The following is a 16,907-nucleotide window of genomic DNA, read 5'->3' on the forward strand; positions in this document are numbered from 1 at the left end:
CTAGACACTTACTGACAACATCTCATGTCATTTAAGGCATCAAAAGTTCATTTCAAGTTCATCAAACCCTAACCCAAAGTTCACTAAATCAATAATCAAGTTTATGAAGTTTTCTAAAGCAACCTACACATCAAATTGAAGCTAGTGATACTAGTAACATAATTAAAACATGAACTTTAACAATTTAACAACATTAACTCATCTAAAATCAAAGATTAAGCACACCCATTTCAATTGTTCATACTAATTACTCAAAACAACAAATCGAGCAAGTAAATCATATATTCATGCTAGACACGAGCCATAGACACTAACTAACACCATTTCAAGTCAAAAACACCAATTTAGAGAAATATAGTGTTTTTAGAAACCTTACCCCAAGTAGTGAAATTGGTACTAAATCGAAGAGGATGAAGAGAGGATCACGAAAATGTAATTTGTTTTGATGTTTGCTTCCTAGATCAAATTTAGATGATGATTTTGTGTTGAGAAGATTAGAGAGAAAAGTGGAAGTATGAAGATGGTGGTGGTGGTGAATGAATGGTGGAGAGGGTACCTTGACTAGTTGACCTAGTCAAGAGTTTAGCCTCTTGGCAAGTTTAGTCCCTCAAGTTTGTTGTCGGGTGCGGGAATTAACCGAACGAATTATTTTGAATTACGCGAGAGTACGGGAGACGTTATAATCTGATAACGAAAATATTAAGAATGTTAGCTAACGGAGGATACGAATCTTGATACGAAGGATATTATTAAAATAAAAAGACGGGCGTTAAAATAATTTAACGGAAAAATGCGGGATGTTACATTACCCACACCTTAAAAGAAATTTCATCCCGAAATTTAGAGGGAAGTAATAGTCGATGTCTCTTACTCGAGACCTTGTGTTGTCCAATCTATGAATAAGTGAAGATACGTCCTTGGGCATTTCCACGATTCTGGATAGTCGGGGTTTTACGTGTGTTAAGGCTTGGTGTTACGATCCACAATTTCAACCGGTCTTTCTACGAAGAGGAGTTTGTCATCGATAGTAATTTTATATAGAAGAGTAGCACGTTCCTGTTCCGCAGGACACGTCTCTAAGTTTGTTACACGGAACGTAGGGAAACGGAAAATTAATTGAGTCAGAAGTTCTAAACGGTAGGAAGCGGTTCCAATACACCCCAAGACTTCAAAAGGATCAATATCATGGATATAACTTTTCTCAATTTCCCGAAACGGATTACACCTTTCCAAGTTGCGGTTTTTCAATATTACCCGGTTACTGACTTGGAATTCGGAAGGATTACGCCTAACATCGGCATAGTCCTTTTGGCAACTACGGGCCGTCTTGAGCCCTTCTCGGACTTGAACTATCTCAACGGTTGTTTCTTGAATAAGTTCGGATCCTGTGAACTGATTGTCACCTACTTCGGTCCATCGAATAGGAGAACGACATTTGCGGTTATATAAAGTTTTGAAAAGTATGCGTTAACACACGAGTGGTAACTACTGTTGTAAGAGGGATCAACTAAAGGCGACAATACAAGTTTGTAACATGTCTTTCCAAGATGTAAGTCGTTCATTTGCTTGATTCGTCGGTTTGTGGATGATACGCGGTACTCATGTTTAAACGTGTTCCTAAGGCTTCTTGTAAACTAGATGTAAAGAGTATTTCAATCTAGGATAATTGATAAATGTACAACGGGTTGGAATAGAATCCTTTAAGATATGTTTGAACAAGTTAGTTAGGGCTCGAAAGCGTTTGTTGGTACAAGTTTCTTATCGGCTACCGAAAACGTTCGTCAGGGATATTCACCCTCGTGGTGAGCAATAGTAATACGTGAAGAGTCTCTCTCTCCATTGAGAAATTATATAAAAGATTTCCTTATACGGAAGTACGAGCGAAAAGATAGGAGTGAAATGAGAACTTAGAATAGGATGAGTTCATACCTTGAGGTAGCCATATCGCGCATCTAGTGGCCAAATGATGAGACTTATGGGAAACGAGATAGTACACATAGTTGTATAGTTCAGGGTTGAGTAGTAGATGGCCAATTATCATAAGCATAAGGACGATAAGTCAAGGAAGAAAGAGGTATCCTTGGATTGTGTGTTATCTTGGGTCCCAGTAATATCAAACGGTAATAGTGAAAAAGCAGAGTTATGTAACGTGGTACGTGATGATGAGGAGATTGATGGGGTCCATACATAAGTGTTCCAATTTTTCAGGCATAACAATGAATTTCAGTTTCCTTGATTTCGAGTCAAGAGGGTATGCCTTTCAGGCATCCACGTAGAAAGATTTCCATATTGTGCTACACAAATTTAGCTAGTAAGGTTGGTGTGAAAAAGCACGTTCAAATTTCGAACACGGAGAGGTTTAATTCTTTCCTCAGTGAGTTAACGGGGTTAAAAGACGAGCAACACGAGAAAAGTCGGAAATGAATCTGTGGTAATGACTGGCGAGTTCTAATATTTTACGAATACAAGTCAGAGTCGTGAGGGTTTCCCGATTACGTGGGGCTTCGATTTTTGCAAGGTTTACTTCAATACTTGGACCACCAACAACGTGGTTTAGGAAATTGACTTTGTTTAGCCAAATTCACACTAGGAGAATCTGGCGTAGAGTTGCTCTTTTCTCAAGAGATTAAGTGTATGACAGAGATGTTGTTCGCTTTTCTTCCTTATTGTTGGATAGCTTTAGACATCATCTATAAATACGATAACGGATTTGTCTAGATACATTTCCATACGCGGTTCAGGAGGTCTATGAATACGGACGGAGCCTTGGTAAACTGAACGGTTACTAAAAGAAATTAATAACTATTGTAGCGAGTTCGGGAAGCGGTTTTGGAGACATCTTCTCCCTTAACCCTCAATTGATGATAACCAGAATGGAGGTCGATTTGAAATACACACGGGATCCATGTAATTGATCAAGAGGTCATTGAGGCGGGGAAGAGGATATCGGTTCTCAACCGGAAATTATTTAGTTCACCATAATCCATACACATGAAAAGAATCATTTTCTTCTTAACGAATAGGTTTTGAGCTCCTTATTTCTATAGGTATCAAGTCAAAGTTCAAATTATCCACCCACTAAGTTTAACGTACACCCTCCGATAAAATTTGTCGGTACGCAATAGTTTTTCGTTGGTCACTTGAATGACATAAGTAGTATCTAGGGAGAAGTGGTGGAGTGCAAAGAGTACGAGTCAAAGCCTTGGTTATAAAACATCTAATGGTACCCGAATCGAATAAACATGAAACGTAAGAGTTATTGAGAAGAAATGTACCCGTGAATAGTTGTCATCTCGGGTTTCCCCAGTGGTAATGTTGAAAGCTCGGCCGCGTGCATTGGGGTTGGCTTTCTTCTCTGGGCACGCATTCTTAAAATGGCCCGGTTGGCCACATTCGAAACAAACACCCGTTCGGTGTGCATTGGGCGCCTTTTGGGCGACGGGAGCGACACTTCTACAATCGTTGGACATGTGACCACTTCCTTAGCACCGGTGGCAAATTAACTTCCCACATTCACCATAATGACGGTTGCGGCATTTGTTGCAAAATGGTTTGCTACATTCGCCATAATGATGTTTGTGGCACTTGTTGCAAGATGGTAGACTTCCTGCATAGCCTTTCTTGTCGTTGGAGGTGAAAGTCTTCTTGGCGGGGTTATTGTTGTAGTTGCTCGATTGGGGGGCTTCCCATTTTCTTTTGTTGCCACCCGACTTATCATCGGCTTTAGGTGCCGGCACTTCAATTTCGTCAACCGTTTCGATCAATTGGCGGGCCATCTTTAAAGCTTCTTGGTGATTAGCGGGTTTGGATGACATTACTCCTTGTTTGATGCTCTTGAAGAGACCATCCATGTAAATTTCAACCCTTAGAGACTCGGTGCTCACGAGGCTTGGGCACATCAAGGCTAGCTCAGAAAATCGTTGATTATAGGCCTTTAGGTCATTCCCAACCGCTTTTAGAGTTCTTAGCTCATTTTCGAGCTTTTGGGTCTCTTCGCGCGAAAAGTATTCGGTGATCATCTTTCCTCTTAAGTCGGCCCAAGAGAGAGCGTAGGCTTCACCGATACTCACTGATTGTATATACGTATTCCACCATGTGAGAGCGATACCGGCGAAGGTGTGAGTGGAATATCTGACCTTGGCTTGGTCCCTACAACCGCTTATGCTAAAGACGGCTTCCGTTTGCTCAAACCATCGGGTGAGCACAACCGGTCCCCCGGTCCCATCAAAGGTGTGAGGTTTGCACCCCATAAAGTTCTTGTAGGAGCACCCTTCGATTGAATTACCGGCTCCATTGTTGTTGTTGTGATTGTTGTCATGGTTATTGTTGTTGGAGGAGTGACCGGCCATGGCCGCATCCACGGCGGTGGCTATCATTCGTTGTAGAGCTTGTTCGGGAGTTTCATCGTGGTACATGGCGAGGAGGCATTGTTCATTCAAAACACAAGAATATCGTTGATTAGTATTCTCAATAATACTAACCGCGATATGGAATTAGGATAAAGAGAAAAAATTTCCTTGACTCGCCTTAAATTCTTTATGTCATAATGTCGGAACGTTCATATGAGTCACCGTAATATAATCCCGGAAATTATATTACCCTGATTCATATGTGCATTCGACATCATTTCATATAGTCAAAGTGGCATGTCAATCAAATCAACCACGTGAGATTAAGGTAGAATAAGGGTTAGATGTAAATAAAAGAATTCGAGTATAAATGCACAAGTAGTCAAGTAATTCCTACTTCAAGTCTATATGCCGGTTGCAGTCTAGATTCACTAATGTACCCTATGACTCGGGGTCGACACCAATGAACTCTAAATCCCTACAACCAACGCTCTGATACCATCTGTAGTGACCCGACAAAATTGTCATTGACGGCGCCGTCTACTTAGGTCCCGTTATGTGGTCATAAGTCTTTAAAATAACGTTTGACCAAAGATATGTCGAATTTATTTCAAATGTAAGAGTGTTTCATAGTTTACAAGAATTGTTCAACCAAAAGTTACGATACTAAGTTATAAGTACACTTGAAACCTATGCGACACAATTTTAGATAAAGTCAAAAGACGCTCCATGTATGCACATATACTCGACATCCAATGCAAGTATCAAAATAATGAGCGGAAGCATGTATCACATATCGTTCAAGACCTAAGAAAAACATAGAAATCTGTCAACGAAAACGTTGGTGAAAGCATAGGTTTAGTAAATGGGTATGTAAATAAATAAGTTGAACCACAAGTTATGGTATAAGTGGATTTTCCAAATCGTTTGAATTCCATAGATATCGTTGTTTATCGAGCACCCAATTATCAAAGCTTAACTGTATCATTTACCTCAGCATAAAAGTGTTAGAACATACACCGTACCAAAATATATTTCATTCGCTTAACGGTAGCGAACCGTCTGAATGAGGGTTAGTCAAACCCGTATGGATCCACACAACATAGTCTTGCTTACACCATCTGGTGTAACTAATAATAATTGAATTGAGGATTTTCGTTCAAACTCGTCTGTATCTTTGTATTCGTATTTGCGTTCAATGTATAAAAGTATGAAAAGTATATATACATATGAAATGTATATAAGTATGTAATGTATATGTTTCTCAGCCCACGATTTAAAAGAATAAAAGTTGTTGAAAGGGTGGGACTATGATCTCACCTTGAATGCAAGAGTAAAAAGATACTTCAACAAGTAACGTGCAAAGAACAAACACTAGTCTTGATCTAAACAAGTAAGTTGTATCAATAACGGTAAACACGATTGGTCAAAGTTGGTCAATTAGTCCTATGGCTCGTTACGACTCGATTATGTAGCATGTGAATCAAATTGTCAAGTTTCATGCAAGATACAAGTATAGAAACAAGTTAGAAAGGTTGCATAAGTATTCGGTTAAGTTTGACTAAAAGTCAAACATGGTCGGGTCAAAGTCAACAAAAAAGTCAACACGTTCGGGTCGGGTCTTGAACTATTTTTCTGAGGTTTTTAATCATATAAGAGCATGTTAGAACAAGTTACATGTGAATCGGAGGTGCGTAGCATAGCAAACATTTTTCGTAAAAAGGCAAATCAAAACAGTAACTGGTAGTGCATCTGGACGGCGTCCAGATTTGCTGGATGGCGTCCAGCATTGAAGGCCTGGATGGTGTTCAATAATTTGGACGGTGTCCAGATCTGTATCCAGACCCTGTTTTGCGGCAAACAAAATAAATGCCTGAACCAAAACTCAAACAAACTCAAATTGTGAACCGAAAACACCTAGGAAATTTATCATACACCATTGGAAAGGTATTTTGACGAGGAAAATGACTAAACACCTTTCATCAATCAATTCAACACTTACAACAACCCAATTCACATTCAATGCTCCTAATTTATGACATTCAAGTTCAATAATCTCATTCCACAATTCGGTGATCCAATTTACACATATGATATGCCGTTTCGAAGATAATTAAACATGCAATACAACTAAACACTTACTAACAACATCTCATGTCATTTAAGGCATCAAAAGTTCATTTCAAGTTCATCAAACTCTAACCCGAAGTTCACTAAATCAATAATCAAGTTTATGAAGTTTTCTAAAGCAACCTACACATCAAATTGAAGCTAGTGATACTAGTAACACAATTAAAACATGAACTTTAACAATTTAACAACATTAACTCATCCAAAATAAAAGATTAAGCACATCCATTTTAATTGTTCATACTAGTTACCCAAAATAACAAATCGAGCAAGTAAATCATATATTCATGCTAGACACGAGCCATAGACACTAACTAACACCATTTCAAGTCAAAAACACGAATTTAGAGTAATCTAGTGTTTTTAGCAACCTTACCCCAAGTAGTGAAATTGGTACCAAATCGAAGAGGATGAAGAGAGGATCACGAAAATGTAATTTGTTTTGATGTTTGCTTCCTAGATAGAATTTAGATGATGATTTTGTGTTGAGAAGATTAGAGAGAAAAGTGGAAGTATGAAGATGGTGGTGGTGGTGAATGAATGTGGGGAGGGTACCTTGACTAGTTGACCTAGTCAAGAGTTTAGTCTCTTGGCAAGTTTAGTCCCTCAAGTTTGTTGTCGGGTGCGGGAATTAACCGAACGAATTATTTTGAATTACACGAGAGTACGGGAGACGTTATAATCCGATAACAAAAATATTAAGAATGTTAGCTAATGGAGGATACGAATCTAGATACGAAGGATATTATTAAAATAAAAAGACGGGCGTTAAAATAATTTAACGAAAATATACGGGATGTTACAAAAACTGTTTCGTCTAAAAGTGTCGGGAAGTGGGAGATCTTTTTGCGGGAAAACGAAATTTGGGACATCAGGGATCGGAGCGGCGCGCCCCTATATGGAGCGGCACTCCATTTGCCTGTAAATCTGTTTTTTTTAAAGAAAAAAAAAATTAAGCGTGTATTGGTTGGATAACGGGTTAGGTTGTTACAAGTGGTATCAGAGCATGGTCTAAGGGATTTAGTTGACTTGAGATAGGTGCCTAGACTTAGACTTTTGTGTGTGCTTAATTTTGTGCGGGACTTGTAGGATTACGGGTCAGAATGGTTTATAGTTAGTGCCTTGTTTGTAGGTGGACTAACGTTTATATTAATATGTGGTTATTATTAATATACTATTGTGTTGTGATAATGATCCTTGCATGTGTTTTTATCGCGTAGAATTTTTGTTGTGTTGGTTTATATCATCGAGCGAGGCGGTCGTTGTACTAATAATTTGATAGGGCGTGTGTACGTAATAAGGACTTGCAAACCTTATTACGGGTGCAAATCGTATCTAGCGAGTGATGTACGATGAGTGTTTAGCAAGATGGGGCGGTATTGTGTGTGTGCTTTATACGTTCGTGATCTAATCGCTTTGCATTCCTTAGAATGGCGACGGGAAATGGGATCGAGAGAACGATTTGGAGTTTAACGCTAGAGTTGCGACCGCCGTTGCGGAGCAAATGAGTGCGTTTCGAGAAGAAATGGATAGGAAGTATTCCGAACTTCAAGGTAGTAGTGGAATGGAGCGTTGTCTTAAGAGCTTCATGAGGACTAAACCCCCAATGTATGACGGGAAACCGCATCCTTTGGTAAGCACAACTTGGATCTCGAATGTCGAAGGGTGTTTTCGTACTATTGAATGACCCCCCGAGAAAAAGACAAGACTCGCCACTAGTTTGTTGCGGAGTAGGGCGAAGGATTGGTTGCATGGTAAGATTGATCTTGTCGATGGCGAAAAGTTTATGGCATTATCGTGGGACGAGTTTAAGAAAGAATTCTTCGAGGAGTTTCGAACTTTAGTCGATTTACAAAAATGCGTAATGAGTTGCGAAATTTGCAACAGGGTTCTATGGATTTGAATACTATCAAGACCACCTTTATGGCGAAGGCTCGTTTTTGCCCGGAGTATATGGGGAATGACCATTTGTTGATTGAAGATTTCTATCGAACTTTGAATGATGACTTGAAGAATAAGATTAGCAGGGGTTACGCGAAATCGTTTTCGGAATTATTTGCCTTGGCTAGAGGTTTTGAGTCGTATTCGCGATCAAAGATGGGTGAACCTTCAAGTGAGAGAAGGGTTGTTTATTATGGTGCTCCAAGTAAGAGGACTAAGGGTCTGAGTGTGAGTACGGGTGGTACGCGAACGAGTATATCGGATTCTAGCTCATCTAGATGTTACAATTATGGCATGAGGGGTCACAAGTCTTGGGAATGTTCGGTGCCAAAGGGTGATGGAATGGTGTGCTTCATTTGCCAAGAAGAAGGACATCGTAAGTCAAAATGTCCCAAGTTAGCGGGGACGGGTGCGGAAAGGAGATGTTAAGGTACGTTTCATTTTAATAAATATGCCCTTTGATTATTTATTATGCGCCGTTGAGTTTGAGTTTATTAGATGCATTGTTTGTGCATGTTATTGATATGGGTAACGTTCCTAAATGGAAGTACCCTATGGTGACGTTTGATTGTCGGGCGAAGGGCGTAAGACTTGGTGCGACTAAGCATTCCTTAGTATTTGGGAAATATTTCTACCAAGCCATGGAAATGAGTTTTGGTGTTCGGTTGTTAAGCGCATGTTCGCTTTTGTGTTGAAGTTGATGAACCATGTGGTTCGACGGGTGGGATGAAACCCGAGAAATCGAGTGTTGATCTCGATGTATGTTGGTAAAAGAGTCTGCATGACGCGACATTAGTTGCCTCTTTCATACCTACTAGCGTGGTGTTCGACTCCGATTGTGTTGTGGTTACATTGTACTTAGGGTGCCGGAGAGAAACCCTTAGGTACATGAGTGACTAGGTGAAATTTGACAAGCTAAAGCAATTGGATGATTGCGAGAGTATAGTTTGTGTAATTTGTGGTACACTTTTCGTTCGAAGTGTTTAAGGATAGGTTAAGATCCTTAGTATGCTCAAGGGTGGAGCAAGATATGGTGATGGGTCGTGTGAACCCAATTGTTGGTAAAGTCTACCTTTGGTAGCATTGTACGGTTGTACAAGATGCGGTTATGGAACATAGTTCCAAGTGGGGGAGTTACACTCCCGCACGAGGAAGTTCTAGTGTGAGATTTCGGATGACGTTATAGTAGATCCAGAATTTGTGTCGGGACCTAGATTTGGTCGATCGTGGTAGAGTACAATTTCGGTTAAGTTGTACTTATGATTTTGGATTTGAATTATCACCGAGGTGGTAATGTGGTAAATCTTGTTGAGAGATAATGGACGTGTGTGACGAGCAAGGTGAAATCCCTCGGTTAAGGGATGTGAGTATCGGATTCTCTTCTAGAGAATTATTGTTTTGTGCCTATGTTTGATATAGGTGGTTCTTGTTTGATTTTGTGAATGGTTAGTGGTATCCGTTAGGATTCACTATGGCGTAGCAGAGCGCGATGTTACGTTACTCGTTGTATGAGGCAAAAAGAGCGTCGATTGGTGAAGCATGGCCGTTGACGGGGTCCGCTGACTTCATCATGGGAGTAGTGTTATATCGGTATGGTATAACGTTATCGGGAAATTCGAGTACCGATGGGGAATGGGATTACCATTCATGTGTTGAGATTGGGAAGTGGATCGCGTGTGTTTGCGGATTCACGATGACGCATGTAGTTTCGGTCATCTTATTATGGAAGTGAGTCACGTGTAGTTCAGATTCACAAATGACTCGTATGGTTGCGGTCATTGTATTGAGGAGTGAGTCGCGTGTAGTTCGGATTCACAAATGACACGTGTGGTTACGGTCATTCTTTTGGGATAGTGACTCTCATGTAGTTCGGATTCACTAAGGCGCGTGTAGTTCGGCCAATCCCGATTGTTGTGCGGTGGAGGTAGTGAGTCACGTGTGGTTGCGGATTCACTAAGGCGTGTGTAGTATTCGGCCAGCCTTCATGTTGATGTGTGATCTATTGGTTGTTTTATACGCCAATGGTGGGGTCGTAAGGACCATGTTGTGTGATCTATTGGTTGGTTTATACGCCAATGGTGGGGTCCTAAGGACCATGTTGTATGAACTATTGGTTGTTTTATACACCGATAGTGGGGTCGTGAGGACCATGTTGTGGGATTAGTGATGCGATAGCCGTGTTTTTCTCACATGTTGTTACGGGTGTGACAATAGTCAATTTTGTACACCTTGGTATTTGCGTTGCCATAGTCGTTTGGGGCGCTATCGGTTTCAGCTGTTTGTTATGATGTTACGGTAGTTGCGTATTCGTCGTGTTGCGCACTACAAAGGATTTTAGGTGGTAAGTGTTATCCGTAAGGATTCACTTTTATTTCGGTCATCGTCGGTTTAGATGGTTGACCTTATGTTGGTATATGGTTACTTTGGCATTGTACTTAGTAAGGGTACGCTAAAGGGGTGATATATCGGTTCGAGATTGGTTGAGTTTTTCCCGATGTGAGGGATTGAGCAAAGTTTTAGTGCTCGGATTTGTAGATTTGATAAATCGCGGGTGACGATTTTGTTGTCAAAAGTGATTCATTGGGAAATTGTCTAGGAAAGTCGGATTGGGACTCATGTTGAGGTCCGTGGAGTGTAGGTCCGGATGGTTAAGTGACGAGGATCACGAGGACGTGATCGAGTTTAAGTGGGGGAGAGTTGTAAGACCCAAATATTTAATGTACATAATGTGTTTATGGTGTACGATGCGTGTATGAGGTGTACGAAGCATGTACGTGTTGCTTGCTCGAACGTCGAAGAAAACTGGACGTTGTCTGAGTTACAAGGTGTGTACGTATCTTTTTAACCTCAAATAAAGTTTGTGTTGATGTTTCAAAGTTATGCCATTAGAAATAAAATCTTATTACGTTTCCAACGATATTTGATTCGTAGAAAACGGAGCTACGGTCAAAAAGTTATGGCCAAAACAAGTTACTGAAAACTGTTTTTCCTCGACTGCCAGCACCTGAAGGTTGGAGAGGCACTCCACCCTATGGAGCGGCGCCCCGATTACGTCTGATCCAATTTTCAACATTTTTAAAGGGTTTAAATGGGGGGTACTTTGGTCTTTTCACTTGGGGTCGGTTTGGGATCATCAAAACTGATCTAGAACTCAATTGGAGCTCATTCTCACCCACACAAACACTCTCTTCAAACCCTAGTGAGAGAAACTCACTTTTAGTGAGAAAAAGAGCTTGAATTGGAGAAGAAGGAGTAGGATTCTCACCAAAGCTCGGGTATTAAAGTTGTTCATCTCGTTCACGGCTACGTTGTGGTAGTATTGGTAAGTTCAAACTCCGAATTTCATTTGTTTGATTTGATATTCAAGTTAGGGTTTGAGATTGTTAGTTGTAAAACCCATTTAGTTGATGAAGAGGGTTTATGGAAACTTACTATTTTGATATTTGGCGGGTTTTGGGTTGGTTAATGATTTAACCATGTTTAAGGCTTGTAAGTAGTGTGTAATCACTAGTGTTAGTGATTATGGAAGTGTTGGAACCACTTTAGGTGAATTTGGGTTGACTAATTTTAAAATGGGTCAAATTTAGGGTTTAGGTGTCAAATTGGGCAAGTTTGATGTTTAACACTTACGATTGGGTTTAATTAGCGTATTAGGACCATTCTCACTTGTGTTAGTGATTATTGGCTAGTTTGGGCGCGGTTTGAGCTTGGAAGTGCAATTGGGTCGAAATTGCACTAGTTGTCAATTTGGGTTGATTTGTAAATCCACCCTAATTGTGTTGTTTGTTATGTGATTAATGGAATAGGTACTTTCCATTGGGGTGGTGCGGATTATTCGGTGGCATTCATCAAGGCGACAAGGTGAGTGTTAATATCCTATGTGCATATGTATGTGTAGGATGGGTGCGGGTTGGGTGAAGTGATTCTCGGCTATAGAGCTCACTTCACATATAAGTGGATTTGATGGACTTGTGTATGGGTCCAATTGGCACGGTTGTGCGTTTTAGTTGACCACCTTTGGCGAGGTGCACATTTTGTGTGCACGTTATCACACGTGTTTGTGATGTGGATTAATTAACCCCAATGGCGAAGGGTTTTGATATTGAGAAGTGAGTCACGTGTGGATGCGGATTCACGATGACGCGTGTAGTTCGGTCATCTTATTGAGGTAGTGATCTCGTGTAGTTGCGGATTCACTAAGGCTCGTGTAGTTCAGCCAACCTCGATGTTATTGTGGTAATGAAGATAGTAGTCTCGTGTGGATGCGGATTTACTAAGGCTCGTGTAGTTCGGCCAATCTTCATTGTGGTATTTGGTTTTCGGTATTGGGTTAAGGGGTTAACCTTGGGCGTTGTACGCTTTATGGTTATATATTTTGTCGTATTGTTGTTATGTAGCTAACCCTCCGGGTGTAGCTTATTGGCGTTGTTCACATCGTCGTTGGTGAACTTATGTTTGTTGATGTATCCTTAACTTGTTGCTTAGTGATCGTACGGTATGCTTAGCTTAGCTTGCCTTTATGCTTGGATGCTCCAGTATGTAGTATTTGATTATTTGTGTGGCGTGTCCATTTTATGCATACATATGTATGTAGTATATTTTCACTCACTAAGCGTTAGCTTACCCTCTCGTTGTTTACATTTTTATAGATTTGCATGGATGCGGTGGCTCGGGTAAGCGTGGGGACTAGTGGACTTGCGTAGTTGCTTAGAAGATCTTGCTTTTGAATTTGATTAGGATTGGGTAGCATATTCTCAATCACCATGCTCGGTCTTTATTTTGTATTAAAATCATGTGGTCGAACTTGTATTTTGTACTTAAAGGGTAATTTGGGCATATACTGGCCCGGTGTCGTATAACTCATTTTATTATTGAAACGTGTTAGTTTTAATTATTATTAAATGTTGTGAAAACTGTTTCGTCTAAAAGTGTCGGGAAGCGGGAGATCTTTTTGCTGGAAAATGACATTTGGGACAGCAGGGATCGGAGCGGCGCGCCCCTATATGGAGCGGTGCTCCATTTGCCTGTAAATCTGTTTTTTTGAAGAAAAAAAAATTAAGCGTGTATTGGTTGGATAACGGGTTAAGTTGTTACATGTAATAATTGGCATGGACTGGTTGAAAGAGGTGAAAGCTGAGATCGTTTGTTACAAAAATGCGATACGCATTATGCGCGAAAAGAGAAAATCCTTAATGGTGTACGGAGAAAAGAGCAACGCGAAGTTAAATCTTATTAGTAACCTGAAGGCGCAAAAACTAATAAGAAAAGGTTGCTATGCTGTGATAGCACACGTCGAGAAAGTCAATTCTGAAGAAAAGAACATCAATGATGTTCCTGTACAAAAGAATTTCCCGATGTATTTCCGAAAGAATTACCGGGACTACCTCCACACCGATCCGTTGAATTTCAAATAGACCTTGTACCGAGAGCTGCACCAATAGCTCGTGCTCCATACAGACTCACACCCAGCGAAATGAAGGAACTTCAGAGCCAATTACAAGAACTTTTAGAGCGTGGTTTCATACGACCAAGCACATCACCGTGGGAAGCTCCTGTTTTGTTTGTCAAAAAGAAAGATGGTACATTTAGATTATGTATCGACTATAGAGAGTTGAACAAACTTACCATCAAGAACCGTTATCCACTACGGAGAATCGACAATTTATTTGATCAGCTGCAAGGTTCGTCAGTTTACTCGAAGATTGATTTACGTTCTGAATATCATCAAATGCGGGTGAAGGAGGATGATATTCCAAAAACTGCTTTTAGGACGCGTTACGGTCATTATGAGTTTATGGTTATGCCGTTTGGGTTGACTAACACACCAGCTATGTTCATGGACCTTATGAACCGAGTGTGTGGACCATACCTTAACAAGTTTGTCATTGTTTTCATCAATGACATACTTATTTAGTCAAAGAATGATCAAGAGCAAGAAGAACATTTGAGAAAAGTGCTAGATTTGTTGAGGAAAAAAAAACTGTATGCTAAGTTTTCAAACTGTGCATTTTGGTTGGAAGAAGTTCAATTCCTCGAACACATAGTGAACAAAGAAGGTATTCAGGTGGATTCGGCAAAGATTGAAACTGTTGAAAAGTGGGAAACCCCAAAAACTCTGAAGCATAAATGCAAATTTTTAGGACTGGCTGGTTACTACAGAAGGTTCATCCAAGATTTTTCCAAAATAGCAAAACCCTTGACTGCATTAATGCATAAAGGGAAGAAATTTGAATGGAAGGATGAGCAGGAGAAAGCATTTCAATTGTTGAAGAAAAAGTTAACTACGACACCTATATTGTCATTGCCTGAAGGAAATGATGATTTTGTGATATATTGGGACGCCTCAAAGCAAGGCCTCGGTTGTGTATTAATGCAACGAACGAAGGTAATTGCTTATGCGTCTAGACAATTGAAGATTCATGAGCAGAATTATACGACACATGATTTGGAATTAGGCTCGGTTGTTTTTGCATTAAAGACTTGGAGACACTACTTATATACGGTCAAAAGTATCATATATACCGACTACAAAAGTCTCCAACATATATTTGATCAGAAACAGCTGAACATGAGGCAGCGTAGGTGGATTGAACTATTGAACGATTACAACTTTGAGATTCGATACCACCCAGGGAAGGCGAATGTGGTTGCCGACGCTTTGAGTAGAAAAGACAGAGAACCTATGCGGGTAAAAGCTATGAATATAATTATTCGTACTAACCTTACTACTCAAATAAAGGAGGCACAGCAGGGAGTTTTAAAAGAAGGAAATTTGAAGAATTAAATACCCAAAGGATCGGAGAAACATCTTATTATTCGGGAAGACGGAACCCGGTATAGGGCTGAAAGAATTTGGGTACCAAATTTTAGAGATGTGAGAGAAATGGTACTTAAGGAAGCACATATATCCCGGAGCGGGAAAGATGTACAAAGATCTCAAGAAGCACTTTTGGTGGCCGGTTATGAAAGTCGATATTGCTAGATATGTGGAAGAATGTTTGACGTGTTCTAAGGTCAAAGCTGAACATCAAAAACCATCAGGTCTACTTCAACAGCCTGAAATCCCGGAATGGAAATGGGAAAACATTACCATGGATTTCATTACTAAATTGCCAAGGACTGCAAGTGGTTATGATACTATTTGGGTAATAGTCGATCGTCTCACCAAGTCAGCACACTTTCTGCCAATGAGAGAAGATGATAAAATGGAGAAGTTGGCGCGATTATACTTGAAGGAAGTTGTCTCTAGACATGGAATACCAATCTCTATTATCTCTGATAGAGATGGCAGATTTGTTTTAAGGTTTTGGCAGACATTACAGCAAGCATTGGGAACTCGTCTAGACATGAGTACTGCCTATCATCCACAAACCGATGGGCAGAGTGAAAGGACGATACAGACTCTTGAAGACATGCTACGAGCATGTGTTATTGATTTTGGAAACAGTTAGGATCGACATCTACCGTTAGTAGAATTTTCCTACAACAACAGTTACCACTCGAGTATCGAAATGGCACCGTTCGAAGCACTTTATGGTAGAAAGTGCAGGTCTCCGATTTGTTGGAGTGAATTGGGGGATAGACAGATTACGGGTTCGGAGATAATCCAAGAAACTACAGAGAAAATCATCCAAATTCAACAACGGTTGAAAATCGCTCAGAGTCGACAAAAGAGCTACGCGGACCTTAAAAGGAAAGATATAGAATTTGAAATTGGAGAAATGGTCATGCTTAAGGTTTCGCCTTGGAAAGGCGTTGTTCGATTTGGTAAATGGGGGAAACTGAATCCAAGATACATTGGACCATTCAAGATTTTAGATCGTGTCGGACCAGTAGCCTACCGACTTGAATTACCTCAACAACTCGCCAATGTACATAATACCTTTCTCGTATCGAATCTGAAGAAGTGCTTAGCTAAAGAAGATCTCACTATTCTTTTATACGAAATTAAAATCAACGAAAAACTACAATTCATTGAAGAACCCGTCGCGATAATGGATCGTGAGGTTAAAAGACTCAAGCAAAATAAGATACCGATCGTCAAGGTTCGATGGAATGCTCGTAGGGGACCCGAGTTCACCTGGGAGCATGAAGATCAAATGAAGCTAAAATACCCGTACCTATTTCCAGAAGATGCGTCAACACCTTCAACTGCTTAAAATTTCGGGACGAAATTTATTTAACGGGTAGGTACTGTAGTGACCCAAAATTTTCCATGATTATATATTAAATGAAAACTATATTTGCATGATTAAATGTTTCCAACATGTTAAGCAATCAAACTTGTTAAGACTTGATTATTTGAAATGAGTTTCATGTAGACAATTGACCACCCAAGTTGACCGGCGATTCACGAACGTTAAAACTTGTAAAAACTATATGATATATATATATATATATATATATATATATATATATATATATATATATATATATATATATATATATATATATATATATATATATATATATATATAGTTAACATGA

The sequence above is a fragment of the Rutidosis leptorrhynchoides genome, chromosome 4 (genome assembly GCF_046630445.1).
Source record: "Rutidosis leptorrhynchoides isolate AG116_Rl617_1_P2 chromosome 4, CSIRO_AGI_Rlap_v1, whole genome shotgun sequence".
NCBI classification, from domain to species: Eukaryota; Viridiplantae; Streptophyta; class Magnoliopsida; order Asterales; family Asteraceae; genus Rutidosis; species Rutidosis leptorrhynchoides.